The sequence below is a fragment of the Suncus etruscus genome, chromosome 7 (assembly GCF_024139225.1).
Source record: "Suncus etruscus isolate mSunEtr1 chromosome 7, mSunEtr1.pri.cur, whole genome shotgun sequence".
Classification (NCBI taxonomy): Eukaryota; Metazoa; Chordata; class Mammalia; order Eulipotyphla; family Soricidae; genus Suncus; species Suncus etruscus.
Genome location: NC_064854.1, coordinates 22309719 through 22332638, shown reverse-complemented (window position 1 = coordinate 22332638; position 22920 = coordinate 22309719).

Sequence of the window (22920 nt, the reverse complement as noted above, 5' to 3'; positions counted from 1 at the left end):
GCATTCTCTTTCCCTCACTCACTACCATTTTCATGATAGTTGTCAGTGTCTTATTTCTCTAACTGGACCTATCACTCTTTGTGGTATGCTTCATATTGTGGGCCAGTCCTTCAAACCCTCATTTCTATTGTTTCTATGTATTATTATAATGATGTCTTTTATTTTTTCTTAAAATCCATAGATGAGTGAGACTATTCTGTGTCTTTCTTTCTCTGACTTATTTGACTCAGCATATAGTTTCTATGTCCATCCATGTATAGGAAAATTTCATGACTTTATTTTTTTCTAACAGTTGCATAGTATTCCATTGTGTAAATGTACCACAGTTTCTTTAGCCACTCATTTGTTGTCGGGCATCTGGGTTGTTCCCAGATTCTGGTCATCATAAATAGCGCTGCAATTAATATAGGTGTGCAGAAGGCATTTTTGCATTGTGTTTTTGTGTTCCTAGGGTATATTCCTAGGAGTGGTATAGCTGATCATATGGGAGCTCAAGTTCCAGCTTTTTGAGGAATCTCCATATTATTTTCCATAATGGCTGAACTATGTAGCATTCCCACCAGCAGTGAATGAGAGTTCCTTTTTCTCCACATCCCTGCCAGCACTGATTGTTCTTATTCTTTGTGATGTGTGCAAGTCTTTGTGGCATGGCTCTCCTAAATTTTTTGTTTGTTTGTTTTGTTTTTGGGCTGCACCCAGCAGTGCTCAGGGGTTACTCCTGGCTGTCTGCTCAGAAATAGCTCCTGGCAGGCATGGGGGACCATATGGGACACTGGGATTCGAACCAACCACCTTAGGTCTGTATCAGCTGCTTGTAAGGAAAACACCGCTGTGCTATCTCTCCGAGCCCTCTCCTGAATTTTAAATGGACAGTCTATGTGGGTCTCCCTCTCCCCACATCCTAACACTTTTTCTTTTTCTATTTGGCTAATAGTCATTTTTGCAGGTATGAGTCAGGGCTTACACTTCTCTACTAAGAAGAGAGGAACATGTCTTCTTTGGAGAAGTGTCTATTTAGATTTACTCATTTTAATTCTTCTGTTGTTGAACGTTATAAATCTTTCTATATTTTACATACTAGAGCCTAATCAGGTGTATGAAATGCAAATAATTTTTCCTACTTAATAGGGTGTCCTTTGTGTTTATGTAAATTTCTTCTTTTCTCTGAAGAACTTTTTCATTTGATATAGTCCCATTTGTTTATTTTTTGCTTTTATTTTTCTTTACTGTTGAATCTTTGGATTCTACTCTCAGATTGATGCTTAGGAATGTATCATCTGTTTCCTTCTTATGTCCAGGTCTTTATTTTGATTGATTAATTTGTTTATTTTTGGACCATGCCAGTGATGCTCAGGGTTTACTTCTCTCTATGCTCAGGTTACCATTAAAGGGTGTTGAGGATTGAATTTATGTTGGCCTCTTAGAAGGCAAGTACTTTATCCACTGCACCATCTTTCCAGATCTTGCCACTTTACCAAATTGAATTTCTGATTTATAGATAATCTGTACTTTACCCATAGGAAGCTATATTTTTTATGTCTTTCAGGTTGGTTATGAAGATATATTTTTTTCCTGAGTCCATTTGCTACTTTAAATTTACCTACTTAAAATATTTAAAGCCTTGGGCCATAAAGATAGTACATAGGATAAAGTGCTTGTCTTGCATGTAGCTAACCTGAATTTGATGCCCAATACCCCCAATAGTTTCCCTAAGACTGCCAAGAGTAATTCATGAGAACAGAGTCAGGAGTAAGCCCTGAGAACTGCTGGGAGTGGGCCCCAAACAAAAAAAAATAGACAAACCAAAAAGCCTTTAAAATATTTTAAATTCAGATTATAAGCTCTAAAAATTAAATTTCCCAATCTGAAGAAGGTCAGGGGGTGGGTTAGGAAGATGCCTGGGAACCCACACACCACAAGAAAAACCCAAAAGACAATGGGAAAAACTGTACTTCCAACATAGGCATAAGACCTGTAATACACCACCTCTTTACCTGCCCTCCCCCAAATGTAAGGTAGTCTTTTGCACCACTTTGGTCCCATAAAAATTTCGCTAACTCATTTTATTTCTTTTTTTTTTTAATTTATTTATTTATCTTTTTTTTTTAAATGTTTGTCCTTCATATATATTTGTGAGCACATACAGTTTCAATCCCCCCCCCTTTTTTTTTTCTTCGTTTTTTGGTAGGTGACCTGTGGCTGTTATCCCATCAGTCCACCCACGAATACACAGACATTATAATGTAGCACCACTTCCCCCTACAAAGGCACACTAAGTAAAGGGGAAATTTTACATTTAAAAAAAAAAATAAAAGAGAGCTCTTATCTACTAGAGATAGGAACTCATAGTTATTTAAAATATAGGGATATCTCCTGCCTTGAAAATATGTCATGTGGAATCAAATTAGACCTCAGGTGATTAGATACCATTCATCCAGCCTTGAACCCTGGATCTCCGACATAGAAACGGCACAGCTCTCCACAACAGCTGCAGGAAACAAACTCCATCCAGGACGGCCTTAATACGACGAGACCAACAACAAGGCCCACCTCTAACATGATATCCTGACAACGGGGAAAATGCGATCATTTTGACCTTAGAGCAGATTAGCCTACCTTACCAACTAACGACAAGACAAAACCAGAAGTCTTGGCTCCCTTTGGTAGGACAAAAACCCAAGATCGGGATTTACAGATGACTGGCTGCTTGATTCACGACCAGACTGTATACATCTTGGGACCAATAAATAAGCCCTAGTTTAGGGTTTGAACTATGACCTGCACAAGAATCATGATCCCCAGCCCCAAAGATCCGGCAGAGACAACTGTAACGGAATGGGGCTTTTGGGAGCACAAAGAAAGACGCTATCCTAGGTGCCACCCTAGGCTCAGTGCAAAGACCAAGATCATCAACCACAGAAGATGGGTTAAAATGACACTGAGGTAACAGAACCTCTAGAACCACAAAGACTGACTTCATCATAAGTCCCACCTCAGAATCTGTACAGATACTGAGACCTCTAAACACAGAGCAGAAGTCTTCCACACACCAAAGGAAAAAAAAAAGAAAGAAAAAAAAAAAAAAAAAACACCAACGGGAAAGTAAAGGATCCTGAGCAATGTCTAGAGTTGATCCCATGACAGTATGCTCCAAGGACGGAGAAATCCCATATCTCTTAGGCCAATTGAATTCTTTTTCGAATGACCCCAATATTTACTGTGCCAGTGCAGGAGGGAAAAAAACAAAAATACAAAAAAAGCACAAAACCTTGGTTATTTTTTTGATATAAATATATATAGTACCTTCATTTATTATTGTTATTATTATTTTTGATTTACCAATCTATTTTGGTCGATTTCTCTGTTTGGGTGTGATTATTGAAAGTGTAGTCCCCAATTATACTTATTTTTTTTATTTTTTTTTCTCTCTTCCTTTCTTCTCTTTCGTTATGTGCTATGCCATGTTTCTTAATTCAAGACCATGGTGTGATTTTTGTTTGTCTGTTTTTGTTTTATTTTTTTTCTACTTGTTTGTTTGTTTGTTTTGTCTGCTCTGTGTGGTGCTTATCGAAATAGCTGGAGCCCTCACTGGATATTTGACACTTCTTTTGGTACTAGTGGAGTGTTTCACCTACTTTTTCTCCATCTCCCAGAGTGATGATGAGAGCCTTTAGAAGGACTCCGCCCATTTTCGGGGTATTAGACTCTTACCCCAGTTTATTGCTTTTTTCTCCTTCAAACAAAACCACGCAACTTGAACTAGCTAGTCCTGACTCCAGATAGAGGGGGAAATAAGGGAGGCATCAGGACCAAACAGGTGCAAGGCTACTAAGTAGTGGGTTAGATACAGAGGGGACCACATATTCTAGCCGCCCTGGGGTGAGGGAAAAGGAAAAGGGAGGTAGGATAGAAACGGAGGCGTAGGGATGACAATTTGGCGATGGGAATCCCCCCTGATTTTATGTAAATATGTACCTAAAATATTATTGTCAACAATATGTAAGCCATTATGATCAAAATAAAAATTTATATTAAAAAAATTAAATTTCTGGGTCTAGAGTAATAATACCATGGGTATTTTACTTTGCATGTGTCTGACTGGGGTTCAATACCTGGTACCCCCAAATACAAACAAATTAATACAATTAAAACTAAACTGCTTATGTTTTATTTTTCCACCAAGTGACACAGTGACTTTATTGTATAGGTTCCAGTTGACTTTTACAAGTACTTAGACTAGTATTACCTGGGGAGAGGACATCTAGTTCATGTTGGTGTTGGTTATACCACTGACCCTGTCTCCGCTGGAGTCCCAGATCTGGAACTATCTTCTGAATATCTGTGGTGTGTGGCTGAGAGGTGGGAAGGGAGAAAGTTTCCAAAAGAACTTTCTCTATGTTCTAGACTTGTATAGACCACACCAAGTCCATCACTTTTTTTTTTTTGGCCTAAACTAAGGATATACATTCTCTCCCATGTCATCTCTGCTCTATCTTCCAGAGTTCCTGGCTGTCCCTGACTCTTCCCTGTCACTAGTCCATCACCTCCCTTCCCAGCCACACTCACCTTCTTGCAATGGTGTGTGGCTCTCTTCTATCATCCATCTCATGCTGTCTATGAAGGTCAAGTTTATTCATTCACTCATTTTTTGTTGTTGCAATGACTGGGTCCCACATACTAGGTGTGTAGCACCAGAGCACACACTTTAGTTGTGGTGCTTGCACATGAGTTTTCTGGGTAGGGGGGCATGTGTACATTTTGATCAGTCCCACTGGGGATTGCTGTGGTGTCCACACTTATGTATGCTGAGTACCATACTCTTGTCTACCATGCTCATTTGTCTTTCAGTTTCAGTCTTCACTGGAGGATTTCATACTTTGTGTTGCTCCTATCCACCTGGTTGGATGCTGGAGCTTTGTACATATACCTTGTTGCCACACTAGGGGTTCCAGACAACAGAACTGCTGGGACTTAGCTGGGTGCAATGTGAATGGTGCTAGAAATAGAATTCATGGCTTCATGCTTGCAAAGCAGGTGCTCCAAGCCATGGAGCCAGGCTCCCCAGTAAGCTCTTTGGATGATAAATTAACCTAGAATGGTCTTCTCTGAGCAATTGTATGTGTCTTGATTTTGTGAGGTTTTCCCTCTCCTCACTGATTCCTTTAATCTGTTTTTAAATCTGTTGCAATAGCTTTTATGAATTGAAAGTGTATGATATTTTAGAATTCATTGAAACATTTGGGAAAGCTTTATTTGTTATTATTCCTTTAAATTATTTTTTCCTTGATGTTTTTCAAACAAATGAATGAATAAGCATAAATCTGAAGCGAAATCCATTTTTATTATTTTTAGATATCTCTAGGTAATAACTATTTTATTTCTCCTTTATTGTATTTAACTTAATTTTCAAACTCTTAAGGATAGCTAAATCTTGCATTTGGATTTGTCATAAATAAATAGAATCTTAGGTCTTATTAATTGCTCACAATGCCTGTCTCTCTTTGATTCACCTGAATTTTGAAGGACTCTGAAAATTTCTTCAACTAATTTTCATAAGTATGCATGGCCATATTTCCAAATAAACATACAGTTACATTGTCTCCTGTCCAGTCTTTCTTTACAGAGGGGTAATCATGACTAGATAGAGCCCCACAGATCAGACAACTGTTGTTTACCACACAGGATAGTGAGACAGTTCTGCCTGGACCATTCATTGACATTTGACTGGTGTCTCTGCTACTGATATCTACACTGACTTCTAAACATGAAGGGCAATCTTTTTTTTTCCATATTTATTTTTTAAAATAATATATTTAAACACCATGATTTTTCTGAAAGCCCATAGATGAGTGAAACCATTCTGCATCTTTCTCTCTTTCTCTGACTTACTTCACTCAGCATAATAGATTCCATGTACATCCATGTATAGGAAAATTTCATGACTTCATCTCTCCTGACGGCTGCATAGTATTCCATTGTGTATATGTACCACAGTTTCTTTAGCCACTCATCTGTTGAAGGGCATCTTGGTTGTTTCCAGAGTCTGGTTATTGTAAATTGCACTGCAATGAATACAGAAGTAAGGAAGGGATTTTTGTATTCTATTTTTGTGTTCCTAGGGTATATTCCTAGGAGTTGTATAGCTGGATCATATGGGAGCTCAATTTCCAGTTTGTGAAGGAATCTCCATATCGCTTTCCATAAAGGTTGTACTAGACGGCATTCCCACTAGCAGTGAAAAAGAGTTCCTTTCTCTCCACATTCCTGCCAGCACTGCTTATTTTCCTTTTTTGTGATGTGTGCCAATCTCAGTGGCGTGAGGTGGTACCTCATAGTAGTTTTGATTTGCATCTCCCTGACGATTAGTGATGTTGAGTATCTTTTCATGTGCCTTTTGGCCATTTGCCTTTCTTCTTTTTCAAAGTGTCTGTTCATTTCTTCTCCCCATTTTTTGATGGGGTTAGTTGTTTTTTTCTTGTATAGTTCTGTCAGTACCTTGTAAATTTTGGATATTAGCCCTTTATCTGATGAGTATTGGGTGAATAATTTCTCCCACTCAGTGGGTGACCTTTGTATTTTGGGCATTTTTAACAGTATCTCAGAGACAAGAGAGACGAGGGCTGGTAGGTGCAGCTCATGACATGAAGCTCATCACATAGAGTGATTAGTGCAGTTGGAGAGATGACTACACTGAAAACTATCATAACAATGTGAATGAATGAGGGAAGTAGAAAGCCTGTCTTGAGTACAAGTGTGGGGGGTGGGGAGGAGGGAGATCTGGGAAATTGGTGGTGGGAATGTTGCACTAGTGAAGGGGGGTGTTCTTTACATGACTGTAATCATACAACTATAATCATGTTTGTAATCACAGTGTTTAAAGATAATTATAAAACAATAAAATAAACACCTTGATTACAAAGCCTGTAGTAGGGTTTGAGTCACAAAAAGAACACCCCCTTCACCAGTACAACATTCCCACCACCAATGCCCCCCATCTCTCTCCTCCCACACCCCCTGCCTGTATTTGAGACAGGCATTCTACTTCTCTCACTCATTAACATTGTTATGGTAGTTGTTAGTGTCTTATTTCTCTAACTGCACTCACCCCTCTTTGAGGAGACCTTCATATCATGAGCCAGTCCTTCTGACCCTCATCTCTGGGCATTATTACAATAATGTCTTTTATTTTTCTTAAAACTCAAAGATAAGTGAGACTATTCTCTCTCTCTTTTTCTCTCTCCCACACCCTCCCTCTGACTTATTTCACTCAGCATAATAGTTTGCAACTCCATTTATGTGCAGGAAAATTTCATGACTTCATCTCTTCTGATGGCTGCATAATATTCTATTGTATTTATGTAGCACACTTTCTTTAGCCATTCATCTGTTGAAGGGCGTCTTGTTGTTTCCAGAGTCTGGCTATTGTAACTAGGGCTGCGATGAATATAGGTGTGAGGAAAGGATTTTTGTATTTCATTTTTGTGTTCTTGAGGTATTTCCTAGGGTATAGCTGGATCGTATGGGAGCTCAATTTCCAGTTTTTTGAGGAATCTCCATATTGTTTTCCAGAAAGGCTGGACTAGATGGCATTCCCACCACAGTGAATGTGAATTCTTTCCTCCCTACATCCCCTTCAGCACTGATTATTCTTGTTCTTTGTGATGTGTGCCAGTTTCTGTGGCATGAGATGGTACCTCATTGTTGTTTTGATTTGCATCTCTCTGTTAATTATTGATGTGGAACATTTTTTTCATGTGCCTTTTGACCATTTGTATTTCTTCTTTGAGAAATTGTCTGTTGGTTTCTTCCCATCTTTTGATGGGGTTAGATTTTTTCTTAAGTTCTGTCTGTAACTTACATATCTTAGACATTAGCACCTTGTCTGATGGATATTGGGTGAATATTTTCTCCCATTCTGTGAGTGGCTTTTGTATCGTAGGACTATTTCCAGTGAGGGGCAATCTTTCTGCTTTCTGAGTTTTTGCAAAGACCCCTCAAGGACCACTTGCAACTTTACAATACACATAACACCTCAAATAGCTCCACAATATTTTTCTATTTACTCCCTCTACCTTTTCTTTCCCCACAGCATGCATGTATGCGCGCACGCGCGCGCATACACACACACACACATACACACACACACACAGCATTTCTTTTCCTATTTTGTTCTGAATTTCTTCAAATGGAGTAGTTTAATTCAGCAGCTACTTCACAGGAATGCTAGGAAAGGGCCTCTTGTATGTTCAAACCCTTGTCTACACTTGCTCTTTCAGGATTATACTCTGTAAATTCATTTGGGGCGGGGAGAGGCACACCGGTGACACTCAGGAGTTACTCCTGGCTATGTGCTCAGAAATCACTACTGGCTTGGGTGACCATAATGGACGCTGGGGATCAAGGTGCGTCTTGGGTCAGGAGCTATCATTCCAGTCCTTGAAAGTTCATTTTAATACATTCTCAGTCTGCTCTTTATGTTGCGATGATCATTGATTTCTGCAAATGATTCAACAATTTGTTTAATTGCAATATTCACTGGACCCAAATTTCCCCAAGCACTGTTTTCTATCCCTGAAGCAATATAGATAGAAATGTTCTTATTAAACATTAAACACACACCTTCATGTTCCTAGCAGCCCTCATCACCCCAATTCTTTCACAGCCATTCCTTATTAGAGAGCTGTCTAATTGAGCCTGTATTAGTTCGACTGTGGGTGTATCACTTCCCCACACAAGCTTGCTCACCTTCACTCCCCAAACTCTTAAGCCAGCTTGGCATTCTAAGACTGGCTAGCCCCAGGCACAGACATATCCTTCTCTGATCTGAGTCAGCTTATTCTCTGGTGTAATTTCACCTTCTCACCAAGAGACTGCCAGGATGACCCCTTGACATCCCTAATGGTGATGGCAGTACTGTCATTCTTCCAGCCTCTGATTTCACAATCACCTTTGATTCTTTATTCTTCCTACATTCCAGAGTCCACCTTCCACTAAGTCTGACTTCAAATACAGCTGAAAAAATTGCCTCCAGAGAATGCAGTGTCATAAGTTCTTACCTCGCTCTGCTCTTAATCAACTCAACATCTTTGCTCTGAGCTGGCTTGTTTCTATAATACCCTCTGTCCCTGATCTACTCCTCTGGATCATAGGTCCTGACTCTTTGCTTTCATGTTCTGGCCATGTAGGTCTCGTGCTATACAGGCACACTGCTTTGCATACTGCCAGTGTGGGTAGACCAATGGCAAAGATGGTGTCTATAGGGCTGCCACAGGACATGGGTACAGTCTCACATGAATCACTTCTGAGCCTGAGATGCTAGATAGTACAACCCGAATTTCTTGGAGAAAGATTCAAACTTCCTCTCATATTTAGAAAGAGACAGCCTTACCATCTGTTGTGCTATAGATGATTTTACTTAAATTGCATAAGTGTTGGACCTAATCACTGGCATTTTAATCAATTGTTGGGTTAGGACATGCCATGGTATATTTTTGGACTGCTTTTGGAGGTTCTTCATGAAAATATTGGTAAGAATGATGCTCTCTCTTTGGTTTTTTTTTTTTATAAGTGATGCCTATGTATTTGCTCCTGAATTTTCTCTTCTCATATATTCACGTAGCAGTTCTAGTTTCAAGATAAAAATGCAAGCTTTTATCTTGCATTTTTATTGAGCTAATGAAAAAATGCATGAAAATAGACTACAGTCACTTATATAGACACAACAATATATAAATACAATATATAGAACTCATAAGGTCTGATCTAAACAAGTTGTGTTAGACTCAAGAAAATTAATGGCTTTTAGCAGATTTTTAGAATTCTTGATCAATGAAGTTATATTGGCCTTGAACTGTGATCCTCCACACTTGGGGTTGACTAGATGTCTGCTCTTGACACTGGTCTTTGGCTGCTAGTCCTTGGTTCCTAGTTCTTGGTTTCATTACTAATAGAAATATAATAATTTATGCAACTTTTTCTTTGTGTTTTCTTTTTCTTTATGTTTGAATATATTAAATTTGTGTGTCAATGCTGTTCCATTTTAGTACTGTTAAACAGCATAGCATAAAGCATTATTTTGTATGGGTGTACTCTGACCTTGAACATCGGTATAAACTGACTGATTTAAAATCAATAATTATTAGTGGAGGTGTACATCAGTCAGCCACTTGATAATAACGGTGAAGCTGAAAATACACATGAGCCATGGTCCATCAATTATCTTTTAAATAATAATTAGGTATTTCCCAAAATATGCACTGTTATTGCAGGTGAATACTTTTTTGTTTGTTTGTTTTGCGGCCACACCTATCCATACTCAAGGCTTATTCCTAACTCTGTGCTCATAGCTAATTCATATCAGGGCTCAGGTGACCATATGGAGTACCTAAGTTCTAAGGAAATAATGTTATATATTAGACAGTGAACATTGTGGTTTGTTCTGGGTATGTTGTTGCTATAGTTTCATTTAATCCTATTGAGCCTTAGTATTTTATACAGTTCTTACATTTGTTAGAATTATTTTGAGTTTATTTTCTTATACATCATTGTACATTTGGTTTCTTATTTAATATCTTAATACTTCTATTGCCCTTTTTGTTAGTTTGATTTTCAGTCACAGCCAGCAATGTTCAGGGGTTACTCCTGGCAATGCTCAGGGGACCATATGGAATGCCAGGTACAGAACCCAGGTTGGCTGTATGCAAGGCAAGAGTCTAACCCACTGTACTATTGCTCTGGCCCTACTGCCTTTCTGAAGCATTTGTTTTGGTATAAGCATTTTAAACTGTTCACTTAAAAAGCAATGAGGCCCTCCCAATGTTAACAGGAACAATACAAGTGTTGTACTTTTAAGGTAGTGTCACTTTGCAAATAAAAGTCAATGGTAACTATATATAGAAATAAATTGAACAAAATATTTTGTACATACATTAAGTAAAGTATACCATTTAATATGTGGATAAAAAATCCAGGTCAACAAAAGTTAAAATAAAAAACAAATGGACTGGCCATAGAGATAGCCAGGAGGTAGGGCATTTGCCTTGCATTCAGAAGGATGGTGGTTTGAATCCCGGCATCCCATATGGTCCCCCAAGCCTGCCAGGAGCAATTTCTGAGTATAGAGCCAGGAGTAACCCCTGAGCACTGCTGGGTGTGACCCAGAAACCAAAAGCAAACAAACAAAAAACCAAATGGACACTTTTAAGTAAGAATATGTGTTTTTTCAGTTGATACAGAATGTGTTTGCAGAAAATTATAGGAGTGGTTTTTATTAGATCTTTAAAAATTTGATCAAAAGGAAGAAAGTGTAAAAAATTTGTGTTTAACAAAGAATATTGAAAGGCGAGTAACAGCCAGATATTAAATTTTTTCTTAATTTAGAATAATTAAAAGTGTGATGTTGATTCAGTCATTGGGAGTTCAATATTCTTTTTTGTTTCATTGTGTCTTTCAGTTCAAACTTGTCCTTTATACCACAGTCGCTTATTCCAGTATTTCTTTGATTTTGCTCTGCTTCATGACTATTTCTTCTCCAAAGCCCATTATCAAGTTATTTTATCATTACTTATTTATTTTTTATTTATTAGTCATTGTTTTTTTTTCTTCCTGAAGGGTCACATCAATGGTATTTGTTTCCATTTTCCATTAGAAAACCTTTCAATGTAATATTTCTTTTCATCTAAGTGCTATGTGATGTTGTGCCACTGCAGATTTTTTCATATATTTCATCTTATTCCTGCTTTTTTCAATTGCTCTGGAAAAATGTAAACACAGAAGTACTTATGCTCACAGATTTCTTTTTACTGTGAAAAATCTTCCTATAAGGACATATGATAGATGGTTTGTGAAGGAAAATTCTTGGTAACCACAATAAAATGCAAGTGGGAGAAATCAAGAGCCATGGGAATGAGCTGTGGAAAGAAAACTATTTCTGTAGGACATGAGCTGTGTTTTAATACAACTCTCCCTTCTGATAACCTCTTATTTTCAGTTGACAACAACCAAACCATTCAGCCTTTTCAGGTTTCCATGTCAGGTATGAGGGATACCTCATTTGGTTTAACCAAATGAGTTCTATGGTGAATCTTTTTTTGAAGCCCAGAAACTTTTTGAAGTTTTATGCCATGGATAATATCTATTATTTCTATGTATCGAAATGAAAACACATGCCAGAGTCAAGGAAATATTAACAATTGACCATGACTCATTCCCCAGTAAATGCTTTTTCTTACTCCACACAACAATCCAAAAGATCAGTATGACACTTCTATTTCACAAAGACAAAATGAATTTTCAACAATATAACAGAAAAGTCAAATATAATATCTAGTTTCATTCAGTAAAAGTAGACAAAGGAATTTTCCATGAGAAGATAATTTTATTATATCATATAGGTCATTTAATTTCACTCACCTTTTTAATTACTGCATCTTCTCTTCTAGTAAACGAGTAACCTAGATATGTTCTTCCCTCTTGTATAACACTCAGGTAATTTTTGATATTTTGTTGTTTGTTCATACAACAGCTACATTATCTCTCTGGGCTCATTTTTTTCATTCCTTCTCAATCTCATTGATTTTATTGGGAGCCCATAATTCATAATGGCCCCTTGAACAAAAATTCCCACTTGCCAAGAGAAGTTAACTTTATCTTAAATCTTTTAGCATTCATAAGATGTATTAGACAAAAACCTCAGGCATCTTGGCTGGTAAACGCCTCAATTTCAGACATTTTAGAACAATCACATTCTGCTTGTGACTTTGTGATTTCTAAGGAAGCACAGAAATCCTTAAGGGTAAGTGTCAAATCTGATCATTTTCTTTCCTTGAGCTAAAGGTAATTGAATGTTATATTCAGTCCACCATTGTTAAATAAAAAAAAAACAGTAGTTCCAGTCATTTCTGTATGTTAATATTTGTACTGTCACTTTGAGGTTTTGTTTTTATCAAAGTGGTAAAGAAAGTCTATTCTTAAAAGCATCACAAAAATGATATTTTAGGACAAATTTAACAATGGATATGTGTGTGTGATGATGCAGTGTTGGATTAGAGGCAGGAAGAGCTAAATTAAAGAATTGGACTATGAAGGAAGGTCTTACCAATCGGACATCGACCCTCCACCTCCAAACCTTGGATTCTCATCTTTGGAACCAGCACTGTTTTCTACACCAGTACCAGAAATCAAACTTCTATTGGGGAGACCCTAATGCCACTCTGGCATAGACTTGCTCCAGGGTGTGTTCATATGACACCCCAATGACTAGGAAACCAACAACTTGCTTTTAGGGCAGGGTTCCCTACCGCACCACCTAAAGGTGAGATGAAATCAAAAGGTGCTCTATGACACCCTGACTTCCATAGGATCTGTGCAAAACCCAGGATCTCTAATTACAGAAGCCTGACTACAACAGCCGTGACTGAGAACTTTCCCTGAGACTATGAAGAAAGACCTTAGGGATAGTTAATTAGTATGTCTGAAGCCTGTAGTTGATCTTATGACAGGATACTTCATGGGTAGGGACACTCTATTTTTAGGCCAATGGCTTTTCCTTTCTAATTTCCCCAACGTTTGCTGCACTTATGTAAAACAAATAAATTGCCACCCCCTTTATAACTTTTATTTTAATCTTCTAGATGGAGGCTCCCACCTTTTTTTTTATAGAAACTTGGAACATAAATTATTTTGTTTTACATCATATTTCTGCATTTTTGTATAAAATTAATTAAAAAAAAGGAAGGAAAAAAAAAGAGGATGGGGGCCAGTGGCCAAGTGGTCTAAGTTGCACTAGTGGAGATAACAAAGGAACAGAACTAAATTTCCATACTAACGTCAACAACAATATAGTTGAGAACCAAATATAAAATCTAAACTTAAAATGAGCCTGTTACATTGGCAGGCCTGCATATTAAGGGTAGTGGTAAAGGATGCTTGTTGGGAACACTGATGGAGGAAGGTCAACATTGGTGGTGAGAATAGCCCTGATTGACTGTCACTGTATGACTGAAATCCAACTATGAATGTCTTTGTAAATCACAATGGCTTCAATAAAATAAAAAAAGAGTAAAGGACTTAGACATTGGGCATTATGAATATAATTGAGTGACAAAAAGATTGGCAAAGAAAAAGGGAGTTGGAGTTGATAATGGTGATAACATTGCGTGAGGAGAGAGACAGAAAAAGGTTGAGTTGGACTAAGAAAGGAAAAGACTACTGAGAAGGAAACAACAAAATAAACCTTGAATACAATGACAAACTCCATATGGTTTTATGTCCTAGAGTACAGAGAAATAACTGAGGGAGACAGAAAATGAAAGAGTGAAAGAGATAATGTAAGAGTGAGAGAGATAGAGCAGGAGTAGAGACAAAGATAGATATCCAAGCAATAGTACAAACCTCCCTAAACTGAATGTTTTTGAAAATAATGAAGGAAAGAAAAAAGGATATTTTGATAGGAAAAACCCAAGAAACTATGGAACTGCTGAGATAATGTTTATTTAAGAAAATATCAGACATAAACATATTGGGAAGAAAGACAAATGAATAAAAACCTAATAATGCAGATCTAGAAGCCCCAATGAAGACTGATAAAAATGAACTAGAGAATTAAATTAATAGATGTCAATTTAATTAATTTGCTTTCGAATGGAAGATCCTGTAAAAATGAAGATTTCTGAATAAGGGTAGAATAGAAAGTGAAAAAAAATATGGGTGTATGTGTTTGCTGTATTTATTTCTTTGTCTATCCATTCACTCATTGTCCATTCACCATCCGCCCAGCCAGAAATCTAACTACCTACCAATCTGTCTACTTATAGTCTGTCCATATTTAGTAAACAAAAACATAGAAAGAATTCTATTTTCTCACAATAAGAAAGAAATGTCACTGGAACTGAAGTTACTATATATGTTTAAGGAAACCATAAAATAGCCAAAATGCCACATATTAATGACTCCCTATCAACACCCAGTACCTCTCTTCTATCACATGGCTAAATCATCCTTACAAGATATCTGTCCAGCCCTGACTGAATTTATTGACAAGGAGTCTAATTCACAGGCCTTGGATAAAATCTGAAGTTATGCTAATGTTTTGTTTGTTTGGAGGACACACCCAACAGTGCTCAGGGCACTGTTCCTGGTTCTGTGCTCAGAGATCATTCCTAGTGAGACTTGAGGGGCCATATTTGGTACACATCAGTACTGTGCAAAATAATTACCTTCCTCCCCGCTAAGGAACTACATGCCATATTCTTCCTTATTCCAAACATTTCGAAGACAATTCCACTTTCTGAAACCTTTTCAAACACCATCTGAATATCATAAACTTAAATATGTGAGCAGTTCCTGTCTCTTCTGTCCCTAGGAGTGGATTTCAGCCTCAAATTCTGCACTGTGACAGATCACCAGAAACAGCTTTATCTTCCAGTGACATTTGAGTTCTCGAAAATTAGGGGAATGATTATACCACTTAGAAACTCATAGAATGTTGAAACTGGGAGAGAATTTTAAGAGATCATCTAGTCCAACTTATTATGAGTCATTTGTCAACAGCTCCAAGGGACTCATTCACAACAAGAGACATAAACAATTAGGGCCTCTTCACAAACTTCAGGGTAAGAAAAATTGCGGGATTCCCTTAAGGAAGGAAATGAAGCTAAGTGCATTAATTTAGACAGATGCTTGAACAGCATCTCCGACACATGCAAGCACAAAAGCAAAGCTCTGTTGATTCAATACGGCTGATTGACTTCCAATCAAACAGAGACATTTATTAAGTGGAGCATTTTGATTAGGAGAGACCCAAGGTATCGGAGAACTGGGTCTTTGGCCCAGAAATTGAAAAAACACTGAATATAAATGATAGGAGAATCTAAAATATATTCTTCACTTTTCCTAGAGAAAAAAAATACAGCTGACACAAAATTTGTTTTTCTTCTATGTAGCCTAATGCACTCAGTTCTCACTATGTCAATGCTGAACTAGATCTGAATACTGAGTGTATTTGAATGAAAACCTAAAATAAATCCACCTCATTTATGGGAAATTTTCTTGGTAAAATCTGAGTAGACTTTTGGAATAAGAGTCTGATTTTCCCAGTTCTTGTTGGGGTTATTACATTTTATCAAGACAATACATAAAATTTCCTTCCATAAATCTGATAGTAACCTACAACCATGGTTACTGTAATAGTTGTGATCCATACATGTAGATCTAGTGGAGGAGGGTGGCAGAAACTTTGTCTGCAGTCTTGCCTTGGAAAAGTGTCTACAGGATCTTTGCAGAAGAAACGAGCCTTGCTCATTTTTCATCCTTGTTGGGAAGCTTCTTGCCAACCTCAGAAGACCCAATGTGGCCAGATCAAATCGAATCTCCCTGGGCTCTTCTGACTCTTCTGTGAGAATCACACAGACAGTAATTTCCTGGGAAGTGATGTTCCCTTTATATTGCCTTTGGGAAAGTAGTGAGGAGTTTTTACTTGTTCAAAGATACCAGGTATGTCTGCCATTTAGTTGACACATGCTATACAAAATAAATAAATAAAAAGGAAAGACAATGTCATATCTTTAATGTATAGCAGCTTTCCCAAAAGTTCACCTCATTCAAATTGAGAAAAGATGGTATACATTTAATTGTTTTTGTTTGGTGGGAAGGGGTTAATCCACAATTGGCAGTGTACAGGGCCTACTCCTGGCAGTGCTTGAGAGACCATTTGTGGTGGCAGAGATTGAACCAGAGTCATACAGATGCCATATCTTATTTTTAATGATATCAAGAGTGTAGAGCTCTGGAGGTTGTGATACTGAGGCTGCCAACATCTCGCATCTCTCTCTCTCTCTCTCTCTCTCTCTCTCTCTCTCTCTCTGTCTCTGTACTTGTCCTCATAATCACAAAGAATCTTTGTGTAAAAACACGTAGACAATTCATCATACCCTGCAGAACTTATAACTGAACATTTTAGTATGCATCATTTTATCTTCAGTTACATTCCTTATTGCTTCTTTAGCTCACAGATGGGATGCTGACATTGATTTGCTAAACTTCCATACACAGATACATCGCCTCAAAATTTCACTGCAGGACCCTCAAGATTGGTCTTAACCACGCATCTCAAAGTACCCACGTCACACTAGCAAATTTAGTTTTCTAAGTTTGAGTTTATCAAATGATTTGCAAGAGTCTAGTTTGCTCTTATGGAACTTGGTTACATTTTTCTCTTTAGGATTGAGATCCCCACATTAATCCCACGTGAAGTTCATAAGGCATTCTTGTTTGCTTATGCATATATAATGCCATAGCTCAGTACTAAGACAGTGTATTCTGAAACACAGGGAATGAGAGAGCCAATAAGAGTAAAAGGAGAGCCCGGAGAGATAGCACAGCGGTGTTTGCCTTGCAAGCAGCTGACCCAGAACCAAAGGTGGTTGGTTCGAATCCTGATGTCCCATATGGTTCCCCGTGCCTGCCAGGAGCTATATCTGAGCAGACAGCCAGGAGTAACCCCTGAGCACCACCGGGTGTGGCCCAAAAACCAAAAAAAAAAAAAAAGAGTAAAAGGAGATTGCACTCTGACCACCCCCTACATGAATGTGGTGAGGGTCAGACTGATAAGACTGCTGTTGTACACGGATATGCTTATGTTCTCTGGATCTTGTTTTCTTTTTTATTTTTTCTATTCATATGACTTCCCATAGGAGGGTTTGTTGGAGGAAACTTGAACTTCCATAAACATATTCAGTGTGTTGGGCCAGTTATAATAAAAAAAATTTAGTTGCTTTACTTGCATCTGGCTAATCCTGATTTAAATCCCTGGCATTGCATATGGTCCATCCACATTGCCAGATATGAACCCTGAAAACACAACCAAGAATAAGCCCTGAGCACCACCAGATGTGCCTTCTTCACCCCAAAATACCCAGCATGATCTGTATAGAGAACTCCTTATCCACTAGAACCTCACTGTTCAAGACATTAAACTGAAGTCTTTGTTTCTCTGCCCTCAGAGCAATTGGAGTGGATTTTTATCAGTGTCATTAGTTCATCCTTCCTCTCAGTTTTCCAAAAGGGTTACTGTGAAGGGTGGCACTGCTTCATTAGACTTTTGATGTACCACCAACTCCCTCATTTCTACAGCCTGTGAATTTTTTCCTTTTGGCTACAGATTTCTGGTCTACGCTCCTCCCTGTTCTTTGTCTCATTCTGGAAAATTGTACCATACTCCCAAAGAGGAACCCCAAGGAGATTACCATGTTGTGCTGTGATTCTATGATATTCCTCTAAGTGTGAAAGTCCTACTCTTGAACTAGATCGGAAGTTAATATAAGGCAGAACATATGAAGATGAACTGCATGTCCATAGGACTCAGTCAGTAAAGCTACTACAAACTCCTAGAGTTTATCCTTTTATGGATATAAAGTATATGACTTCTATGTATTATGTATTTGTATTAGTACTTATATTGGTGCTGAAAATGGATTAATATTCCTACCTTAAGGAAGTATATTTCCTAGTGGTGGATTAAAAACTAAACATTTCACATAAGAAGCAATCATAATTTCTTTGCACATAAATAACAAACAAATCACAATTATGATTTTTGAATGAAAAGTCTGTAGATTCAAATTAATATTGGCTAACAGTCTACTAGATTTTTATTTCTAGATCTGGTAGAAATTATCCAGAACACAAAATTCATGGCTAGTTATAGTATTATATCTGTAAATATACCCAAACCCTCAAATATTAACAGCCTTTCCTACATTAACATTGCGTTTATTAGAAGTCCATGGGGGCTGAGAGTGTGACTCATATAAGTCTGTCTCACATGTGAGAGGTCCTGGATTCTGGCCGCAGAAGGATTAGCTGAACCTAATAAAACCAAATAAAAGTGAAAGGAGATTGCACTCTGACCCTCCTACATGAATGGATGCAGAGAAGAGTTGCAACAAATGAGAGATAAATAGTAACCTCAGGATCATACAAACAATGGATGGCTGCTTTAGGACCCTGACACATTTCTCAAATCAGGTTGCTTCTACCCACAAAACAAATTTCAAATGTTCTCATTGTCCTCAGCTTCTCCTCATCTCTCTAAATGCTCCTCCCTCCCGATTCTTTTTTTTTCTCATCAGATGGTTTCATCTCTTATTTCTCACGAAAACATGAAGTCATCCATCAGTTAAGAACTCACATAAAATAAGTGTTCTCTACAATGAATCATGCACACCTCCAGATAGATAAAGTTCTTCTTGGTTCCCTCTTTAGTTTGCATGTTTTAGAAAAGATATCCTACTTCCTTTTCCATGTGATATTTTTTTCCATTTCTGCTTTGGCTCCTAATCAGGAACATACTAAGATTATGGATCTCCTTTATGCCATGTCTTTGTTAAAGTACTTTATTCAGAGCAGTCTCAGTAATCCAAGAAAGTCACCCCTCTAATTATTTCCGTTGTCTAGAGGAGGAAATGGAGGCACAAGAGTGTGGATTTAGCTTGTCCAAAGTAACCCAGCCAGTCACTGATAGAACTTGGATTTAGTTCCTAGCAGTCTGGGTGGAATAACAACATTATGTTGTCTTCTTAGGAAAGTCACACTATACCTACTCTTTCTTCGGCCTTTCCTTCTCATGGAGCTATTTTCACTGACATTTCTTACACTCAAGAACCTTTACTGACCTTTCACTCCACATTCTTGACTTCTCACTTTAGCCAATTCTCAACCAAATTCCCAGCTCCTTTGTAAGATAATTCTTTTTAAAATGTGGTAATATTTATTGACAACCTTGTATGTTTCAGGGTACAAGTTTATACTTGGAAATGTGATTACACACTATAACCAAATTTGTATATTTTTTGATCACAGCAAATCAAACCCTGCTCTACTTACTGCTCTCACCAAAGTCTTGCCCCTACCATCTCCCTCCAGCAACTTTAGTTCTGTGTCAGAATTCATGGGTTTGGTTTCTTTTTGTCTTTGCTGTTTCTTGATATTGCAATCATTAGCAAACTAATATGACATTGGTCCTTAATCAACTTTCTTAGTTTAATCTTTCAAATTCTATGTGTGCTACTGTAAGTGGCAAGATTTTATGTTCTTTTGTGGTTACTGGTTTTGAGGGGCCCTCCTGGAAATTCTCAGGGCTTACTGTATACAGGGATCAGTTCTGAAAGTCTTGGAGGAACATATATAATCCTGAGGATCAAACACGGGTCAGCCATGTGGAAGGCAAGTGCTTTACCGGTTGTAGTATTGCTTTGCACCATTCTAGTTGTTTGGAATAGCTGAGTAATAGCCCATTGGGAGGGGGGTCCCAACCAGCAGTGCTCAGGAGGTACTCCTTGCTCTGTACTCAGAAATCACTCCTGGCAGGCACAGGGGACCATATGGGATGCTGGGATTTGATGCACCATCCATCCTAGATCAGCTGCATGCAAGGCAAATGCCCTACCATTGTGCTATCTCTCCGGCCCCTAATATTCCATTTTTGTCGTATTTTCTTTTTCTATCTTATCATCCAGCAGTGGATGCTTAGGTATTATCCTATCTTGACTATTATAAATGGAACTGCAGTACACATGCTTTTTAGTGCATAGTTCTCTGCATTTGTGGCCTTCAGAATTTCAGCATTGATTCATTAGTTTTGCTACTCCAATCTCTTTCCCATATACTTTCCAATTTATCAATCAAAATCAGTCTTAGTATAGTCATTATTGATGCCTATGTATGAAGTTCATTGGATGGTTTTCAATGTTTATTGCACCTCTCAGCATATTTTCCTGGACTTCTCTTTAGCTTCTATGATTTTTCATCAATCTTTTATTAAGTAACAGCTTTATTGAGATTGTTTTATATACCTTACTGTCTACTCAATTAAAATGTAATAATAAATTGAACATATTTATAGAATCATGCAAATATTACTAGAACCCATTTCAGCAAACTTTCTAGGACATTCTCTCTCTACTTTTCTAGTCTGTCATTTCTATAAGTTACTGATCTACACTTGACATTCAGTACATGGTCCAATATGATTGACTACTACTTCTACTGACTTCTACTTAGCACAATGTATTATAAAGTTCATGTATATAGTATTTATCATAAATATATTTAAGGTTTATGCTTATAGGATATGTCAAGAAGTTATTAATGTTTTATTGGCAATATTTCATTGTATATACTAGTTCCATTTTTTGTTCATCAGTCAATGGCTATTTGGGTTGATTTTACTTTGTTATAATCATTATACTTGGTTATAATCATTTTGTTAGAATAATTTTGCTGTAAAAAGTTAAGCACAAGTTTTTATGTGGATATGTTTGTATTTCTCCTGAGTTGTATCATGTGGTCACTTAAGGAACTGTAGGGTGTTTTACAAAGATACCAAATTATATGACATTCCCACCCTTGTGTGAAGGTGCTGATTTTTTCATACCTTTTCCACCTAAATTAGAACACCTTTTGGTTCTAGTCATCCTTCTGGATGTGAAGTGGTACCTCATGCTGGGTTGATAAATACTTCTCCATAGTATTTTACATATTTTATTTGCTTGCTTTTGATTTTACAAACTTTTTTTGGCACCCAAGTCTAGCTCAGAGTTGGGTAAAGTACTTTCTTTGCAGGTATGTGGTTGGCACTTCATCTCTAGTATGTCCCCTTATGCCAAGCACAGTTCCTAACAACACAATAAAAGTTCACAATCTTCAGCACTTTGCAACCAAATGTGTACCTAATCATAACAACAATCATGGTAATAATGAAGGAAAGGGGTGGAAAAGGACTACTCATTAAAAGTAGAACTTGCAGACAGGCTGAAGAGATTATTCAGTGGGATAGGGCATTTACCTTGCATAAAGCTGACCTGGATTTTATCCCAGACATTTCATATGGTCCTTTGAGTACTGCCAGGAGTAATTCCTGAGTGAAACTTAGGAATAACTACTTACCTTAGCCAAAAACCAAACCTAAACAAAACAAAAAACCTTCTTGAGAAACTGTCTATTCAAAATGTATTTAATTTTTAAATGACTGAGTTCTAAGAATTCGTTATATATATTCTAGATTCAAGTCTTTAAAATTAAATATACAAAATGAAAAGTGTCCATTCCATAGATTATGCTTATGCTTTTCCAGACATTATTTTGAAACATGAATATTTTAAATTTGTTGCCACTAAAAATACATCTATGTATATATACACATAATACTGTGGCTACACTTTTGATGTCATAGGTAGAAGCTATGACCTAATAAAGGATCACAAAAATTTATTTTCATTAGGATATATTTTTTTTTTGCATATGTTGTGAGGTAGGGGACTCCATAGTTTCTTGAAAAAGTTCTTTTTTCTTGTCTTCCATTAAACATTATCCTCATTTTCTCCCAACTCTCCACATGGCTTGTTTCTGTATTTACTTTTTTTTTTTTTTTGTGGTTTTTGGGTCACACCCGGCAGTGCTCAGGGGTTACTCCTGGCTCCAAGCTCAGAAATTGCTCCTGGCAGGCACGGGGGACCATATGGGATGCCAGGATTCGAACCGATGACCTTCTGCATGAAAGGCAAACGCCTTACCTCCATGCTATCTCTCCGGCCCCTCTGTATTTACTTTTTTGTATCCATTTTTTTTTAGATTTTAAAATAATTTCTCCCCTCCCCCCAAAGCTCTGCATACTTGGTCTTTTCCTCTCCATAGGCACACACTGCTGGGCAGTCACAGTCCTATCTTTGTGCTCAATTGTCGTCATCCTCTACTTTCCAGAGCCCTAGACCTTTTGTCTAACTCAAACCCACAAAAATCCAATATATTTCACCTAATATTTGCAACTCTTTCCTTAATCTAGCATCACTATTCAATGTGAAAAAATAGAGACTTATAATGCCTCATGACATTTCTTTAATATTCTTATGTCAAATCTGTTTTCCA